Genomic DNA, 20,918 nt, shown 5'->3' with positions numbered 1-20,918 from the left:
CCTTCGGGTGGATTGTGGATAAGCCTATGGGTTGGTCTCTTTGTATTTCAAAGATAAATATGATAACATGTTAATAAGTAACTTGTCTAATATTGTTTTTCTATGTCAAGTGATAAAAATACGTGAAGGAACCAGTGCCTAACGGGTTAATTAAAGAAGCTGGTTGTTACATGTCCAACTAATGTGTTAGGTAATTAAATAACTAAAACAACCTGAGGAAAGTGCGGAGGATGGGCCATAGGTCCATCCTACGGATGGGTGGTCCCGATTGGCTGGGAACATTTCTCAAATCACGATGGACAGCAGGAAGATCGTCAAAGAACATGAACGACAAAAGCGTTGACCTAGAGTTATGATTGAACCCGATTTACACTGTTTTAGGGGAACGGAATGGGACTATGCCTTAGGGCAGAGAGCTTGAGCTTTGCATCCCTCTCGTTTCCCATTCTCCTTGAACGAAGTGCAGCGTGATTCCACTTCGGACCTAGCGTTTCTGTGTAAAGTAGTTCGCTTGGGTTTGACACTAGTTGTTGTTAGGAAATGACCAATCAGGAAAACGCTAATTCAGGTCGATCCTAAGTGGGAACGGCCGGAATACTTCCGCTACGTGGCAGACACGGAAAGCCCTGGATTGCAAACCCCGTAACATTCCATGGGAGTGCCGGGCGGAGCTTTCTAGACATCCTTTCCGATGGACTGCTAAGAGTGTCCTATAAATACAAGCGGACACGTTACACTTAACCACATTAAAACAATAGCAAGTATTCCATAAAGAAAGCTTATTTCAATAAAAGTGGGATACTTGCATACATATCTTATATATAATTACAAAGAAAGTACAAATATCAATTGAAATATAGAGTTTTAAGAGTCAAGAGGTATCTTGTAACATGCTACAGTTGCTACAAGAAATACGGTGCTCTGAATCTTTACGTTTTGACATTACCATCGCATTCAGAGATGGCCAAAACATCCAAAATGACTCTTGAAGCTCTAAAATTCAGATTCCAGACGAGGAAGAAACAGAAAAACTAAGTTTTCACCCTGTTCTCCTGTTTTGCATGCGGTCCTGTTGCTTTTATAAAGAAAGCTAGAAAAGCCTTCTAAACTTAACCACATTAAGAAAATAACAAGTATTCCAGAAAGAAAGCTTATTTCAATAAAAGCATATCTTAAATCTCATATTCTAAAATAATCTATATTTAAAAAGCAAATAAATTAATAGTACTAAGGACAATGATCTAATTATTACTAAAGAAGTTTAAACTTATAACTTACAAATAGAGTAATAATTTTAATAATAAAATCTACGGTTGGACTTATGCTAACGCCCACTGCTACCCAAAGCCACCACTGTGTGCTCTACACATCAATTGAAGCATTCACAATTGTATGTAAATAAAATAAACAAATATTAGTTAATACCTAGCAGTCTTTAGGTACAAAAAAAATAAATAGGTTGGACCTCTATCCTAACCTTAATTTAATACGAGTACATTCTAAAGTCATAAAATTCCATTAATTTAAATATGTATTTTGCGGAATCGCCCGTTGTGAAGTCATCCAGGAACACATGGAAAATCTAGTAAATCAAATCTCAATCACAAACAAAGAATTTAGTTGAAAAATCTAATAAATCAAACATCTCAACTATTGAATACAAATAACATTATAATACATAGGAGGATTTGAATAACTCAATAGATTGAGAAATACAAGAGAAAAACGCATGATTAGGCCCAACCTTCCCCATGGCAAAAGCCATGGTTTGCCATCCCTGATTATATATTATAGTTTTACATGGATATTTGCATATATATCTTACATACAATTACAAAGAAAATACAAATATAAATTGAAATATAGAGTCTTAAGAGTCAAGAGGTATCCTTTAATGTGCTGCAGTTGCCGCAGAAAATTATGTGCTTTAAATCTTGACATTTTGGCATGACCATTACATCTAGAGCATGCCGAAATCCCCAAGACAACTCTTCAAGCTCTAAAATTTTGATTCCGGATTAGGGAGAAACGGAAAAAGTAAGTTTTCACCCTGTTCTCCTATTTTGCGCGCGATCTTGTTGCTTTTATAAAGAAAGCTAGAAAAGCCTTCTAAACTTAACCACATTAAGAAAATAGCAAGTATTCCATAAAGAAATCTTATTTCAACAAAAGCATATCTTAAATCTCATATTCTAAAATAATCTATATTAAAGAAGCAAATAAATTAATAACACTAAGGACAATGATCTAATTTTTACTAAAGAAGTTTAAAGTTATAACTTACAAATAGAGTAATATTTTTAATAATGAATTTTATACTTGGACTTATGCTAACGCCTAGTGCTACCCAAATCCACCACTGCTTGCTCTACACATCAACTGAAGCATTTACAATTGTTTATAAATAAAACAAACAAACAATAGTGAATACCTAGCAGTCTTTAGTTACGAAATAAATAAATAGGTTGAAACTCTATCGTAAACTCTTAATAGGTTGGACTTATGCTAATGCTTAGTACTACCCAAATCCACCGCTACCTGCTGTACACATCAACTGAAGCATTTACAGTTGTTTATAAATAAAATAAACAAACAATAGTGAATACCTAGTAGTCTTCAGCTACAAAATAAATAAATAGATTGGAACTCTGTCCTAACCTTAATTTAATACGAGTGCACTCTAAACTCATAAGCGTCCATTAATTGAAATATGTATTTTACGGAATCACCCACTGTGGAGTCACCCACGAACACGTGGCAAATCTAGCAAATCAAATCTCAATCATAAACAAAGAATTTAGTGGAAAAACCTAATAAATCAAGCATCTCAATTTGTAATGAAGGAGGCAGGAGAGAGAGAAGGAGAGGAGTGAGAGAGGGTGCAGAAGAGAGAGAAAGACTGCAAGAAGAGAGAGAAAGAGAGTGACGAGGATAGAGAAAGACTAGAAAAAGAGAGAGAAAGGCAAAGAGAGAGAAAGAAGCCATGAGAGCTTGGAGAAGGAGCTGAAGATAAAAGGAGACTTGTATTAAAATCTCATGGTGGAAAATCAAGTCCCTAACACCTCATATACCAGCCAATGTAGCTAGTATTTCACCACTATTAAATCCCCCTTTCTTACATTCCAGCCTCACCCGAAGGTTTTTTCCCTCAAAAACAATTTGGGCACTTATGCTAACTGGGTAGGAGCAAATTAGAGTACTACTCTACTGCATGATTACAAGGGTATACAAATGAATGAAGAGGTATTGTTACGTATGTCGGGTCATTGGGGTATGTATGTTACTTGGGTCTTATTGGGGAATTATAAAAAATGAATTTTGACCCAAGTATCTTGAGTGAATGTGAGTTGCAGACAGTGGACAGCAAGCTGTTTACTACAAGACCCTATTGTAGTAAATCTGTCATAACTTTCTGTAGGAGACTCCGATCGGGGTGGGCCATATATCAAAATGTGCTCTAGGAGAACTTTCAGTCCATGTATGGTGTCCGTTGCTGTCCATAGTGCATGGTAAAATATACTTTGAAACAGAGAGTTGTCTGCAATCATTCTGAGAGAAAAAATGGCCATAGTTAGCTAGATTTCAGCCATAAGAGTCTACCAAAAAGATGGATGCTGGTCTAAATGAGATCCCAAGAAATCCATTAATCTCTTGGATCAAAAGGTATTCCGTCATAATGATTGTCCAAGAGAAGAGAATGCCCAACAACCACATACTCTAGTCCCCCGGATCAAATGGATACAATGAAGTATCCCCATAATCAAGTTCATGATCACATCCATAATCTCCCGAATCATAGGGAAGCACAATGCCATCTTCATATTCATGTATGCCCAAATCATGTAATATATCATCATCGGACATGTGCCAGTCATCATAATCATGATTAAGGTACTCATTATCAAATGCGTTCAATGGCTATTGTAAACCTTGATTAAGTATAAACTGATGCTCAAGAATATCATCATGAGGTTTTTGCAAGAGTCTAAAACCTTAAGCATAACCATCCACATCTGTGAGTTCCTCATGTGATTCATCAACGAAGATGCCATCAGCTTGTACATCTCGCTCTTCATTGTTCCCTTCTTGTACATCTTCTTGGTCTTCTTGCTCATCTTCTTGTTGATCATGTTGCTCATTATACATGTTCATTTGCATGTTGTTTCTATTTATATTCATAAAATGCATGCAGATCATAGTGTGTACCATCAGCATATACATGTTGGCCATAAGCATAAGCATCGGGTGCATAATACCCATGATAATTTGCATTAACTGATGGGAAGGTGGTTCTTTCAACATGTACATGTGACTCCTCTTCTTGCTCTTTTCCCTTCATTTGGAATTCTATCCAATTAGTGAACTGGGCAGCAAGGGTGTCCATAGCAGTCTTCATTTGACTAATGCCTTCCATCAATTCTCTATGCCTTTCAGCATGCCTTGTCTCATGCGAACTGAGGGTGTTAGTGAGTGCATTGAGGCTATCCATGCCATGAGAATAACCTTCATCTTCCACCTCAGGGTTAGTTTCAGCCCTCGGGAAATGTGCATCCCTTGCTGAAGGTCATCATTTACCTTAGTTTTTCCCTTATTCCTTGCCATGGTTAGGTGCAATCCCGTTAGACCACCTGTCACTATTTTGCCCGTAACTTGAGCTAGGAAGCTCCAATTGACTACTTTTTTTATTCAGACCGGAGCGAAGGATGCCCTCTTCGAATTGAGCATAAGCATGCGCTCCCAGATTTTATACAAAAAATTCTATAATAGGAAAAGTACTGCTGTATTATGTAGTCCAACAACCTGTCTACACCTGTAGGAGACCTGTTTTGACATGTAAGTATCTTGTGGAGTCCAAATAGAGTTCCAAAATTGATCCAAGCCATTAGTAGGACCTGCGGGCACTCTGCGAGATGTGCATGTCAGTTCCTGGGAGTAGGTTTGCCTCTGTAAATGCAAACAAACTGCTTACAGCACCCTGTGAGGGTTAAGAAAGGGTTACAATGGATTATCTTGTCAATACATGACTGAAGGGTCATCCCACATGGCATAATGCATTGCTCAATCATCCAATTTCACTTTTTCTAGCCTTATTCCAAAACTGAGCATGTCATAAGCATCTCGTAACACAATTTTCCCATGCATAGGCATCTCTCATACATCCCAAGCATTGCATTCACTACCATTGATTGCATATGTATTCCCATGTCTGCAAATACATCCTCAATAAAATTTCCATACATTTTGTCACAACTCTATAGAAACAGAATTTGTATCCTTTTTCATTAATTTGTCTATATAATGATTTATTAAATTTATTTCCTTTGCACTAATTAGATATAAAGAAAAGTGCATTGGAGCTGGCCACTGATGAGTGGTCACAGGTTATGGTGGACCCACACGGTGGATTAGAGAAAAGATAGTTCACACTTCCACCTATATGACCCGATTGGGCGCCTGTGACTAGAACTCACGCATATCAGGGTTAGACTCGCACACAGAAAGGATTGATGCCTTGAAGTGTGGGCTAGATCCACCAGAACAGACAGTTACAATCAACAAGATGGCATGATCATGAAATGCTTGTATAATGTGCATGTGTGGGCTGAAAGCTTGAAATGCACATTTCTTTGCATAGGAAAGTCACATGAAGATTCGAATACCATTTTTGCGATGTACACGGAAAAAGCTTTCATATGATACCCATATTGGGGGGGGTCCCTAAATTTTAGGAGATCCCTAAATTTTAGGAGGTCCCTAAATTTTAGGAGCCTCAAATTAGCCTAAAAATGCTAGTCCTAAAAAATAGGGATGTCATTCTAAAAATAGTAAGTTCTGTACTCTGACTGTGCTTACTAAATTTGGTTGTTTCTATTCTTGACAGTATTCAACCCAAAAAGGAAGGCCATAGAGAAGAGACAAGTGTCAAGACACTTGTCACACAAGTTTCCAAGTGTCCCACCACTTGTCACATCTCATGACATGTGGCTGGACACTTGTCTTGTGCTACTCCACTTTCCCCTTTTGTACTAGCTCTCCCCTCTCCTATAAATAAGAGCTCGTTTTTCTTCATTCAACATCATTTTTCTTTGCTGTAAACTCATGAACAGCACCCACAGATAGCCAGAAACTGGCCCCATCCATCCCCATCATCATCCCCCACTTCTCCATTATCAAATTCCTCCATATTCCCTCTTCTATCACTGTTGTTTTACAGGACAGCAAGCCTGTAAATTCATTACAACACCTCCTCCTCGAGCTTTTTCTTCCATTTTAGCTACAAGAAGCAAGCCCTATCCATGTACTGCTGATCAACGATGGAGAAAGGCTGAATTTCCCTTTTTCTTCTCTCATACTGTAAAGAAATCAGTTCTTATCATTGCATAATAGATAATGCATGTGTGTTTGTACATCTTTGCATGATCTTGTGAGAGTGAGAATTACTTCTTCTCACTCTCAGGTTGATTGTAACTGAGCTCTTCCCTAAGGGACTTGGGTTGAGCAGAAATGCATTCCTTCGGGGGGGGTTGCCCATCTTCAACCCTCAATCTTGTCTCCATTACTTTTACATTTTCATGGCTGTAATTTTGTGAGTAATTTTCATTTTCAGCTTTAAGTGTTCATTCTCTTTTATATTAAAACTCGAAAACAAGCGAATATCATAATTGTTAAGCATACTACGTTGTTCGGGGCGTTTACAGTGGTATCAGAGCTTTGGCTCGGTCCTCACCCCCAACACTGGTAGTGCTTACAACTATAAGTTTGTTTGTTTTCAACCCTTGCATTGAGTGCTTGAGCATATTTTTTTCTTTAGTCTCAATGGATCAATCGAGTGCTATCCTTCAAGCCATTCAAAGTCTTAGAGAGGAGAATCAGCAAATTCGTGAGCAACTTCTCAAACTAGAAAAAGTTGAGAATCCCAAAGAATTCAAGGAAAGAAGCCCATCTACTTCAAGGAAACAAAGCCATACCAATGAAAGGAGCCGATCAAGAAGTCCAACTACTTCTAAGAGGCAGTCCCATTCTACTTCAAGAAAGAGATCGCGTCGAAGCTCATCCTCTCCTTCAAAGTCATCTGGCGCCTATTCTGATGGATCCTCTTCTAGTAATGAAGAGTCACACCCTTCTTGTGGAAGACCTCATCATCGTCAAAGGCATCGACATTCTTCACCCTCGTCTCCATCTTCATCCCCATCAAGCACTTCATCATCTTCAACCTCAATATCCGAGCATGGACGAAGGCATAAGAAGAAGAAGAAGACTAAGTCACTATCTCAACTTGAAAAGAAGATCAAGTTCAGTATGTATGATGGTTCCCGAAATCCTAATCTTCTTCTGAAGTTTATTCGTCAATTTCAAATTTTGTATGGTCGTGACAAGTATAAAGAAAAAGAAAAGATTAAGTTTGCAGCTTTACATTTAACCGACTTAGCCCATACTTGGTGGACGGGGTTGGAATATGATCATGCTGCCCCAAAATCATGGCGGTCCTTTGTTCGCCTGATACAAAGCCAATTTCTTCCTGTTCATTTCAAAAGAGATGTAAAAATGGAATGGGATCGGCTTTGGCAAAGGAAAAATGAGTCACTTGGTGACTATACCAAGAGATTTTGGGAGCTACTTTTGAAGGTCCAACATTTCAAGAAGATCAGCAGTTCGAAAAAGCTTAGGAAGTTTCAAGGAGGTTTGCATTTTAAACTTCGTACTGCTCTTAATCATTATCATTGTTCTAGTCTCAGGGAACTCATTGACCATGCTGAGACATGGGAAATGGAGCACAATGGCAACAAATCATTCCAAAAGAATGATAAGAAGAGAGTAGCTGATGATGAGGAGTATTCAGCCCCAAATGAAGGACAAAAACAGTGGCAAAAGCAGCCACCATCAAATCAAAAGAAGATGAAGCCCTATGCACCTCCTAATGCTCCTCAATTTCGCTCCAATCTATACCCACAAGCAAAGCAATTTTCCGAAGAAGAAAAGCAACGCTTCATGAAAGAAGGGAAGTGCTTTAAATGTGGACAAACAGGCCACATAGCGAAGCAATGTCCAAACAAGGGACAAAGCAAGGTTTCTGACAACAAGCCTAAGTCGCCAGTGAAAATCAATGCTATCAGTGATGTAGTTGCAAACACAACTCACACTCCAGAGACGCGCAAATTATTAAAAGCTTGGGGACAGTTGCAAGGTAAGCAAGCACTATTCTTGATAGATCTTGGGGCGAATGGAAATATTATTTCCTTGCAATTAGCTAAAGAGCTTGGATTAAAGAATGAAGAGATGGACACTCCGGCAGAAGTTCGCCCAGCTTTAAATGCTGATGAAGGTGACACAGTGAAGACTGTGATACCCTACATTGGCAAGCTCAAGTTTCAAATTCAAGGCTACAGTGACGAAGATACCTTCTGTATCGGAGACCTTGATGGTTGCGATGTGATTCTTGGCATGCCCTGGAATCATAGAGTAGATTCAACCATCTTCTCTCAGAAAAAGAAGGTAGAACTCACCAAAAAAAGGCAAGAAGTACAAGATCCAAGCTGGAGTTTCTGGAGACACCATACCTATGGTAAGCCATATGCAAGTCTCTAGAGCAATTAAGGATTGTGTTCAATGTTGTCTGTTTTATGTCATTGATGTAAAAGATAATATGAATGCTGAAAACCAAGAGCAACTTCAGCTCTTAGAAAAGTATAAAGATTGTTTTTCGGAAGATCTTCCTTATCAGCTTCCCCCAGAAAGGCCAGAAGACCATCATATTGATATTATTCCGGGCAATTCTCCTCCTAATATAGCACCATACCGTGTGAGCCGTCCTCAACAAGAAGAAATCAGAAAGCAAGTCGAAGACCTACTCAACCATGGGCTAATTAGGCCAAGTAGCTCACCATTTTGTTCACCGGTTCTTCTTGTTCAAAAGAAAGATGGCACATTCAGGATGTGCATTGATTATCGAGCCCTCAACAAAATCACTGTGAAGAATCGGTTTCCTATTCCCAGAATTGACGACATTTTGGATCGTCTAGGAGGCTCAAAGGTTTTCAGCCGCATTGATCTAAAGAGTGGTTATCATCAAATTAGGGTAATACCACAAGATGTACACAAAACTGCTTTCCGCACTTCATACGGTCTTTATGAATTCTTGGTGGTTCCTTTCGGATTAACCAATGCACCAGCCACCTTTAATCAAATGATGGAGCGCATCTTTAGAGAGCATCGACAATATATCGGTACTTTCTTTGATGATATTCTTGTCTTTAGCAAGAATGAAGAGGAGCATCATCAACACTTGGAAATTGTCCTACAATTACTACAACAAAATCAACTCTTGGTAAATGGTAAAAAGAGTGAATTTTTCATGCATAAAATAAATTACCTTGGGCATGTCATCTCTTCTAAAGGGATTCAAATGGATCCTGAAAAGATCAGGATAATCCAAGAATGGCCTCATCTTCGTGATGTACATGAGGTGCGATCGTTTCTTGGCTTATGTTCTTATTACCGCCGCTTCATCAAGCATTTTGCACATATGGCTTCTCCACTTCATGACCTTACAAAGAAGAAGATCTCTTTCCAATAGAAGGAAAAAGAGAAGGCAGCCTTCACAAGGCTGAAAATAGCTCTTACTTCTGGACCTGTTCTTATCATTCCAGATCTGGTAAAACCATTTGTGGTGGAAGCAGATGCTTGCGGTGATTGTATTGGTGCAGTGCTAAATCAAGAAGGCCATGCCGTAGCCTTTGAAAGCCACCGTCTAAATGATGTGGAGAAAAGGTATGACATTTATGAAAATGAGCTCTTAGCAGTGGTTCATGCTTTAAAGATATGGAAACATTATCTTTTAGGCAATGAATTCCTTATTAAAACCGATCATCAAAGCTTGAAGTATTTCAAGACTCAAAAGCATTTGCAGGAGAAACATGCAAGATGGGAAAATTTCTTGTCTATGTTTCATTTTCAAATTATGTACACTCCAGGGAAACAAAATGTAGTTGCTGATGCACTTTCTAGAGTGCCTCGCATTGCAACTATTACAGTGGCTCATCATGAAGATTTTCAAACGATGAAGAATACTTATGATGAAGATACTGATTTTTCAGCAATTTGGTCAAATTTACAGCAAGGAGGTTCTCATCCAGATTATTCCATCAAAGACGGTTACCTTCTCATGAACAATCGCCTTTGTGTCACTCTTCCTGTTCGACAAAAGGTGCTTAAAGAAAGTCATGAACCCCCTTATGCAGGGCATAGAGGGAGGGCAGCCACTCTAAGTGCAATTGAGCGCTACTTTTATTGGCCAACATTACGAAAAGATACACATAACTTCATTGAGGCTTGTCTGGTATGCCAAAAATCCAAATATGATAGGCAGAAGATTCCAGGATTGTTGCAACCTCTTCCAGTGCCCAAAGATCCATGGGAATCTATCACAATGGATTTCATCTCAGGTATTCCAAGAACACCTCAAGGTCATGATATGATCTGGGTCATAATTGATAGATTCAGCAAACAATCACATTTTATTCCATGTCATAAAACATTGAAATCCGCACAAGCTGCAAGACTTTTCATTCAACATATCTTCAGATTACATGGTATGCCTTCTGAGATCATTTCAGATAGAGACTCCAAATTCACAAGTAACTTTTGGCGTGCTTTATTTGAGAATTTGGGAACTACTTTAAAGTTCTCCTCAACTTTTCATCCTCAAACTGACGGCCAAATAGAGGTGATGAATCTCACTCTTTTGGATATGTTGAAAGCTTATGTTAGTGAACATAAGTCACAATGGGAGAAATATCTTCCATTATTGGAGTTTGCTTACAACAATACAGTGCACTCATCCACAGGGAAAGCTCCAAATGAAATAGTACAGGGTAAAGTGATTCCCCCTCCAATTATTCGCACTAAAGATAAGATTTTTGCTGCTGATGAGTTTGCTTCAGATTTAAAAACCGCAGTGGATCAAGTTCGAGCCACTATCAAAGTTGCCCAAGAGCGACAAAAGAAGCAAGCAGATAAATGAAGAAGACCTTTGGCTTTTGAAAAAGGTCAATATGTCTTGCTAAAGTTTGATAAAAGCAGGCTCAAACAAGGTTCTGGTCAAAATTCATCTTTTCCAAAGCTCTCCAGTAGATACTTTGGACCCTTCAAAGTGATTGAGAAAATAAATGAAGTTTCTTATCGACTTGAGCTTCCTACTCATTGGAAAATACACAATGCTTTTCATGTAAGTTTGCTAAAACCTTACATAGGACCAGAACCAAAGGAACCCATTACTGAAGATCCCCCAGAAGTTGAAGAAACAGAGCAACTCTTGGAACCTGAAAAGATTTTGTTTCTCAAGGATCGAACCACGAGAAGTGGCCTTGTGACACGAAAATTCTTGCTAAAATTCAAGAATCTACCCACAACAGATGCATAGTGGGTAGATGAAAAATTCATGAAGGATTACCCAAATATTCTACAACAATATCAAGAAGCTTTTCAGCTGAGGACAGCTGAATAAAAGCCAGAGGGCTGTCACAACTCTATAGAAACAGAATTTGTATCCTTTTTCATTAATTTTTCTATATAATGATTTATTAAATTTATTTCCTTTGCACTAATTAGATATAAAGAAAAGAGCTTTGGAGCTGGCCACTGATGAGTGGTCACAGGTTATGGTGGACCCACACGGTGGGTTAGAGAAAAGATAGTTCACACTTCCACCTATATGACCCGATTGGGCGCCTGTGACTAGAACTCACGCATATCAGGGTTAGACTCGCACACAGAAAGGATTGATGCCTTGAAGTGTGGGCTAGATCCACCAGAACAGACAGTTACAATCAACAAGATGGCATGATCATGAAATGCTTGTATAATGTGCATGTGTGGGCTGAAAGCTTGAAATGCACATTTCTTTGCATAGGAAAGTCACATGAAGATTCGAATACCATTTTTGCGATGTACACGGAAAAAGCTTTCATATGATACCCATATTGGGGGGGGGGTCCCTAAATTTTAGGAGGTCCCTAAATTTTAGGAGCCTCAAATTAGCCTAAAAATGCTAGTCCTAAAAAATAGGGATGTCATTCTAAAAATAGTAAGTTCTGTACTCTGACTGCGCTTACTAAATTTGGTTGTTTCTATTCTTGACAGTATTCAACCCAAAAAGGAAGGCCATAGAGAAGAGACAAGTGTCAAGACACTTGTCACACAAGTTTCCAAGTGTCCCACCACTTGTCACATCTCATGACATGTGGCTGGACACTTGTCTTGTGCTACTCCACTTTCCCCTTTTGTACTAGCTCTCCCCTCTCCTATAAATAAGAGCTCGTTTTTCTTCATTCAACATCATTTTTCTTTGCTGTAAACTCATGAACAGCACCCACAGATACCCAGAAACTGGCCCCATCCATCCCCATCATCATCCCCCACTTCTCCATTATCAAATTCCTCCATATTCCCTCTTCTATCACTGTTGTTTTACAGGACAGCAAGCCTGTAAATTCATTACAACACCTCCTCCTCGAGCTCTTTCTTCCATTTTAGCTACAAGAAGCAAGCCCTATCCATGTACTGCTGATCAACGATGGAGAAAGGCTGAATTTCCCTTTTTCTTCTCTCATACTGTAAAGAAATCAGTTCTTATCATTGCATAATAGATAATGCATGTGTGTTTGTACATCTTTGCATGATCTTGTGAGAGTGAGAATTACTTCTTCTCACTCTCAGGTTGATTGTAACTGAGCTCTTCCCTAAGGGACTTGGGTTGAGCAGAAATGCATTCCTTCGGGGGGGGTTGCCCATCTTCAACCCTCAATCTTGTCTCCATTACTTTTACATTTTCATGGCTGTAATTTTGTGAGTAATTTTCATTTTCAGCTTTAAGTGTTCATTCTCTTTTATATTAAAACTCGAAAACAAGCGAATATCATAATTGTTAAGCATACTACGTTGTTCGGGGCGTTTACACATTTGCAGCCAGTAATACATCCATACATCAATGCCAAGTCAATATCTCAATTCTTCAAGTGGGTACATGCACCTGCAAGCAACTCTGGGCTTCGGATCACTGGGAGGTGGGCAAAGTTCCCCCTGGGCCGGGTTGTGCACCCCTTCAGGGTCTTTGATGGCAAGGGGGGGTCATCCCTCTTTTGTCTTGCCACCTCGCCTAGCATTGGGCTTTTTCCTCACCCGGAGTATACATGGCAGACATTTATTATTTAAGCAATCAACATGCTATGCAAGGTGACTTGGAAGTAATTATTTTCATGAGGTGCATGGAATTGAATTGGGAATAAGGAAAGGGCTTACCGAGCAGTGAGTCACTGCTAACTCACCTCATTTACAATGGATTTCAGGGATTAATATTTGCTCAAGCAATCATCACAATTCAAGAGGTTAGGGTGAGGCAATCAGTAAATAATAGTGAGAATTTCTAGCATGGAATGGATCATCCTAAATGCAAGGAAACCTAAGAGAGAACTGAAATTAAATTGACACAATGTAAGCATTGGAATTTGGAAGAAAATGCATGATTGACTACTTGAATCTCTTCCAACAATAGGCTTCTTAAGCTTAGCAAGAGGATGAAATTAGAAGAGAGCTCAAGAGTCAATTACCTCTTAAATTGGTGAAGCCGGCTAAAAATCAATGGCAAATGTCCCCATGATCAGTCTCCAATGCTTCCATTAGCTCCATGATGACAACTTCAGCCAAGAATTGAGTCTTCAAGCTTGATTCTTCAATGAGGAAATGAAAGGTTGAACTTCAGTAGTTCTCAGCATGCCTTGAAGATCATAGAACAAGAATGCCCCAAAATCTCACCCCATAATGCCTTCATGTGCTCCATAGCTCTTCCCATTGAGTAAGAAAGCTCCATTGATGGCAAAGAGTCCAATCTTGAAGCCACAGGACCAAATCTTGAAGGGAACTTGAAGAAATTGACGGTCGTGGTCTATGGCTATGGCTGCCCCAAATGTCCAGCTTGCAATCTTGCCTCCATCTTCAAGTGCGGGCCTCTTGATGCTTGCTTCTTCAAGGATTCTTGTAGGTACAAGTCCCTGGGAGTAAGGAAGGAAAAAGCCCTCAAGAATCAATGAATGCTAAAGGAGAATCCATGGTTGTCCATGGCCTGCACCTGTTAGGGTTTCAGAGGTTGAAGGATGTTGAAGAGGATGAAAAGGAGGCTTCAATCTTGCAAGAATCAACTGCTAGATGATGGGGAAGAAGGCCAAGATGAAGGAGAGGCCTGGTATGCTATTGTTTTTGCCCAGGATGCTGCCTGAAATCTACGCCACAAATTGCGAGCTGTGCACAAGAAGGAAGAAGGTAGCTCAGTCACTCAGTTAGGTACTTGAAATGAAGCACAGGGCCTCCTGGAAGTTGTAGTAGAAGGCATTTGATATCTGGACATGGGATGAAGAAGATCTATGGTGTTGTTTCTCCTCCATGGAAGCTTGGCAGGAACTTGAGAATGAGGAGAGAGAAGACTGCATATGAAAAGTAACCAAGACTAACTCTTCCCTGCTTCTTGTGACCACTGTTTCTAAAATTTTACCTTCAAAATTGGCCCAAAATGACCCACGACCTGCTAAATGTGGTGTTCTAGCCTCCAATCTTGGTCCAAGGACTCCACTAATACTCCTGACTGTTGTCCTCTTGGTCCTTGACCTGTGGCTCTTCAGTGCTCCTCCATTTTTGTGCTTGTCATAGTGTACCTGAAGCTTCTTGAATTTTAAAACTGAAAATGATGGTAACTGAGCATGTAAAGTAATTAAATGGATAGAACTAGAGCTCTGATACCACTTGTAATGGAGGCATGAGAGAGAGAAGGAGAGGAGTGAGAGAGGGTGCAGAAGAGAGAGAAAGACTATAGGAAGAGAGAAAGAGAGTGACGAGGAGAGAGAAAGAAGCCATGAGAGCTTGGAGAAGGAGCTCAAGATGAAAGGAGACTTGTATTATAATCTGATGGTGGAAAATCAAGACGTTAACACCTTATATACCAACTAGTGTAGCTAGTATTTCCCCATTATTAAATCCCCCTCTCTTACACAACTATTCAATACAAACAACATTATAATATATAAGAGGATTTGAATAACTCAATAGATTGAGAAAGACAAGAGAAAAATGCACGATTGGGCCCAACCTCGCCAGTGGAAAAAGCCATGGTTTTCCATTCTTAATTATATATTATAGTTTTACATGGATATTTGCATACATATCTTATATATAATTACAAAGAAAGTACAAATATCAATTGAAATACAAAGTTTTAAGAGTCAAGAGATATCTTGTAACATGCTGTAGTTGCTACAGAAAATTTTGTGCTCTGAATCTTGATGTTTTGACATCACCATCGTATCCAGAGCATGCCAAAACCCCCAAAACAACTCTTGAAGCTCTGAAAATCCAATTCCAGATGAGGAAGAAACGAAAAAACTAAGTTTTCACCCTGTTCTCTTGTTTTGCGTGCGATCCTGTTGCTTTTATGAAGAAAGCTAGAAAAGCCTTCTAAAATTAACCACATTAAGAAAATAACAAGTATTTCAGAAAGAAAGCTTATTTCAATAAAAGCATATCTTAAATCTCATATTCTAAAATAATCTGTATTTAAAAAGAAAATAAATTAATAGTACTAAGGACAATGATCTAATTATTACTAAACAAGTGTAAACTTATAACATACAAATAGAGTAATAATTTTAATAATAATATTTACCCTTGGACTTACGCTAACGCCCAGTGCTACCCAAAGCCACCGCTACATGCTCTACACATAAACTGAAGCATTCACAATTATTTATAAATAAAATAAACAAACAATAGTGAATACCTAGCAGTCGTTAACTACAAAATAAATAAATGGGTTGAAACTCTGTCCTAACCTTAATTTAATACGAGTGCACTCTAAAATCATAAATGTCCATTAATTTAAATATGTATTTTGCGAAATCACCCACTGTGGAGTCACCCATAAACACCCGGCAAATCTAGCAAATAAAATCTCAATCATAAACAAAGAATTTAGTGGAAAAATCTAATAAATCAAACATGTCAACTATTAAATACAAACAACATTATAATACATAAGAGGATTTGAATAACTCAATAGATTGTGAAAGACAAGAGAAAAACGCACGATTGGGCCCACCCTACCCCATGGCAAAAGCCATGGTTTGCCATCTTGAATTATATATTATAGTTTTAGTCTACTAAGAAGATTGTTCCAACCATGGGATCGATCTTTGCAAGTCATTGGGGAGGAGTGAAACCTGGAATACCAGGCATGGAGCACTATGAATCGGTACTAAGATATCCTATCCAGTCTCCAGGAATTACTACCAATGAGTTGGATTATGCATTTGACATAATTGCAGAACATGGGCTGGGCCTTGTTCATCCGAACAAGGTGTTTCAGTTCTATGATGAGCTCCACAGCTACCTTGCTGCAGCGGGAGTTGATGGAGTCAAAGTAGATGTGCAGAACATATTGGAGACCCTTGGATCAGGGTTCGGAGGACGTGTGTCCTTGACAAGAAAGTACCATCAAGCCTTAAAAGCATCTATTGTTCATAATTTCCCTAACAATGGGTGCATCTCTTGCATGAGTCACAATACAGATGGTATCTACAGCTCTAAGCAGACTGCCATAGTCAGGGCGTCAGATGACTTTTATCCTAGAGATCCAGCATCTCATACTATACACATAGCTTTTGTTGCTTACAATAGCTTGTTCCTTGGAGAATTCATGCAGCCTGATTGGGATATGTTTCATAGACTGCATCCAGCTGTGCAAAGTATCATGCTGCTGCTCGAGCCGTCCGTGGATGTGCAATATATGTCAATGATAAGCCAGGGAATCATGACTTTGATCTCTTGAAAAAGTTGGTGCTTCCAGATGGGTTGATTTTAAGGGCTGAATTGCCTGAGCAGCCTTCTCGTGATTGTTTGTTCAATGATCCAGCTTGTGATGGGAAAAGTCTATTGAAAATTAGGAACAACAAGCCCTGCAAGCTCTGCAAGAGTTGCAGCGCATAATCCTTATGCACAGTGACGCATAAGGTGGACATCTCTGTCTCTCTGTGGCAACACTTCGCGGAAAGATCCAGATCCGGCGTATTCAGAACCCTATCAGTCACCAGGTCATGATCTGCAAGCGCACGAAGACCCTCCTACCCTGTTATCCTATTTTGCATGCGATCATGTTGCTTTAATAAAGAAAGCTAGAAAAGCCTTCTAAACTTAACCACATTAAGAAAATAACAAGTATTCTATAAAGAAACCTTATTTTAATAAAAGCATATCTTAAATCTCATATTTAAAAATAATCTATATTAAAGAATCAAATAAATTAATAGTACTAAGGACAATGATCTAATTATTACTAAAGAAGTTTAAAGCTATAACTTACAAATAGAGTAATAATTTTAATAATGAAGTCTATGCTTGGACTTAGGATAACGCCTAGTGCTACCCAAAGCCATCGCTGCCTGCTCTACATATCAACTGAAGCATTTACAATTGTTTATAAATAAAATAAACAAACAATAGTGAATACGTAGCAGTCTTCATCTGCAATATAAATAAATAGATTGGAACTTTGTCCTAACTTTAGTTTAATACAAGTACACTCTAAAATCATAAATGTCCATTAATTTAAATATGTATTTTGTGGAATCACTTGCTATGGAGTCACCCACAAACACGTGACAAATCTAGCAAATAAAATCTCAATCATAAACAAAGAATTTAGTACAAAAATCTAATAAATCAAACATCTTGTAATGAGCGGGGATCATGGGAACATACCACTCACACTGACAGTATATAAGGTATAAGAGGGTATTTTGGAGGCATCACAAAAATGATCAAGAAACTCTCTTTTCACCTTCTCAAGCTTCCATGGCTTCTTCTTTCTCTTCTTCTTCTTCCCTTTCCCCTCTTTCTCTCTCTTCTTCTTGTCTTTCTCTCTCCTCTCCCTCTGCTCCTGCAGTCCTTCTCTCTCTCCTTCCCCTTAGTTAGGACAGCTAGGTCTCTTTCATTACAAGTGGTATCAGAGCTTTGTCCTTGATCCTTCTCTTTTCCCATAGATTTAGGGCTCTCATAGTTTTGCCATAGTTAGAAAACCCCAGTTACATCTCTCTCACAGGTATACAGGAGTACTCAAGCAGGCTGTTAGCCCTCTTGAAGACTATGGCAGCCTTTCTTGGAGCTTTCCAAAGAACCATGGACACATCTGAAGGCAGATAGACAAATTTGACAGGTCGTCACTAATTTTCATGTAAGTTTCTTGAGGGTTTTGGGCAAAAAGGAGTGTAGCACAGTTAGAGAAGACCAAAAACACAGTTACTTTTCAAGAGGACCTTCTCTCTCCTCCTTCCTCCAAGCTGCCATGGAATCTTCAGCCCAAGAATCTCAGAGATCTTGATCCCTCCTCTTCCTCAGTAGGAATGGTTGGTCCCGATGCTTCCCCTTCATCTTGTGCAACATGTAGAGCAGCATAGAGCCTGGCCTACCTTGTCTGGAGCCTCTAGGGAGCAGCTCGAAAATCACGGTGCATTTTGCATTGGTCTTCCTAGCCTACTCCCTCTGCTGTAGCTCAGTCTCAGCCCGCGACCTTGCTTCACTCCTGAGCTTTGTTGGCATACCCTGGGCAAGATTAAGCAAGGGTATTGACCCCCCCCCCCCCCAATCAGTTCTTGGCAGCACCTCAAACCCTACTATGGGCAACAGTCATGGCAACCATTGAACCTTCAGCCCAGCTCATAACACTCTGAATCCCCTTTAATTTACTCTTCTCGGGAGCCTTGGCAGCAGTCACAAGCTTCAACAAGTGAAGATATACGACATTGAAGACCCCCATACAACCACGGGCAGTAAGTTCCCCAGGCTTGAACAAGGTATGTCAATCAGTTCTTCCTCTCTCTTTCACATCCAATTGTTGAGCTCAGCCACTTGATGAGAGAGATGGAAGAAATGCTTGGGTTGAGATTGCCAATGGGATTTCCACCCTCAGCCCACACCCTGGGAATGCATGCATAGCTAGATAATCTTCAATTTCTTTCCCATTGATCAAGATTTTACTCTAATCCTTAATTGTGCTCTTCTTTGATTCCTATTGATAAAAAAATTGTAAGAAGGGTAAGTCATGCAATCAGTGAGTCACTGAATTGCAGAGGTAATCCCCTTCCCCATCCCATTTCCTTATTGATCATGCATATCATGAAAAGCCAAATCCTCAATTTATAAATGCATATCATGCTGGTTGCTTATTAATAAATGCCTGCCATGTATATTCCGGGTGAGGAAAATCCCGATGCTAGGCGAGGTGGCAAGACAAAAGAGGGGTGACCCCCCCTTGTTGCCATCAAAGACCCTGAAGGGGTGCACAACCCGGTCCGGGGGAAACTTTGCCCACCTCCTGGTGATTCGGAGCCCAAATATTATTGTAGGTGCATGTACATTTGATGGAATAGCCCGAACCTTGATCATTTGATTCTACAGCCCTCTATATGCATTGGTAATGTCATGTATCACTTGGAAATGTATGGTGGATGCATGCAAGAAGGGCAGGGTATGCAGTCATGGAAATGGTCTCAGCAATAGAACTATGGATGCAAAGGATGTATGGCTCTATGTGGCATTGAGGACCACCGTTGAGGCCCTGGATGCCTGGAATAAGCTCCTCACCATTGGGATAAGGTATGCTCCTTGAGGGAGTCTTTGCAGGGTATTGCAGACAGTCAGTCCCACATAGTCAGCCCACAAAATTTGATTATAGCAAAGCCTTATTGTGTGACTGAGTGTGGGCTCTATAGCTTGATTCGAAGAGGGAATTCCCCCTTCAATCGCAACTAAAAACCTCCCCATTTCGCCCTACGGACTGGGAGATACGCTTAGTTTTGTGCTCAGAGGTATTGTGGGATAGGCAGTAGTCCTACACAGTCAACCCACAAAATTTGATTACAACAAAGCCTTTTTGTGTGATTGAGTGTGGGCTCTATAGCTTGATTTTAAGAGGGAATTCCCCCCTTTGATCTGAACTAAAAACCTCCCCATTCGGCCCTACGGTTTGGGAGATACACTCAGTTTTGTGCTCAGAGGTACTGTGGGACATGCAACAGTCCTACACAGTCAGCCCACAAAAAGTGATTATAGCAAAGCCCTGATTATTTACTGTCAGAGATATTTTTACATAGCCTTGTAGAAGGGATCGAGGGCTTTCATTTGAATCAAAAGTTTTGGTGATGGGAGCTTCCTAGCTCAAGATATTGTCATTTCTGTAACAAGGGGTCTAGTGGACTGCACTTGGGATGGTAGGCCACAAGGGTAAAGCAAAGGCCCATGAGGACTTCCAGCGTGAAATAAGAGACTCGCGTGCCTCAATGAACAATCCTATCTCAGCCCAAGAGGATCATGAAGACATGTTTGAAGAGGGTGCCCCCGAGATGGACCACTTATCTATGCTCAACCAAACCTTATGCCAACATGAGACCCGTCATGCTGAACGACATCGAGAGATGGAAACCCGCCAAGATCATTGTCATTCCGAGATGATGGCCAAGATGGACTTACTCATAGAGTGCATGGGTGCCCTCATCTCCACCATTGTCCCCCCTCAGATCGACCCAAGGAGTATGTCCCTCCCCGTGAGGCTAACCGTCCTTCCCCCTTGGAGACCGGGCGTAGCCCACAAGGTCTTGGTGGTACCCATGGAGTTCCCCATAGCACTTATGAGACAGGTGAGCCTTCCACCCAACATGATGAACCCCTCCTTCCCTCCCCCGTTACGAATCCTTCAAGCCCATCCTTGGCACCACAACTCCCTCGTAACGAAAGCTATTTGCACACTCATGGGAATGGCTCCAATGCAAATCTTGGGCAGTATGGAATGCAAGGAGTAGATGGGCAGCATGCACATGGCAATGGGC

At 40.0% G+C, this 20,918-nt stretch overlaps 1 pseudogene; it reads left to right on the top strand.

Moving 5' to 3' along the window:
* Positions 1–16,219: 16,219 nt before the first annotated feature.
* LOC148014526 (putative galactinol--sucrose galactosyltransferase 2 pseudogene) lies at positions 16,220–17,025 on the top strand (annotated as a pseudogene).
* The last annotated feature ends 3,893 nt before the right edge of the window (positions 17,026–20,918 follow it).

This window comes from Lygodium microphyllum, chromosome 25 (assembly GCF_053477565.2).
Source record: "Lygodium microphyllum isolate KBCC chromosome 25, Lygodium_microphyllum_v1.1.10, whole genome shotgun sequence".
Lineage (NCBI taxonomy): Eukaryota > Viridiplantae > Streptophyta > Polypodiopsida > Schizaeales > Lygodiaceae > Lygodium > Lygodium microphyllum.
This window is presented reverse-complemented; position numbering and strand designations above follow the sequence as displayed.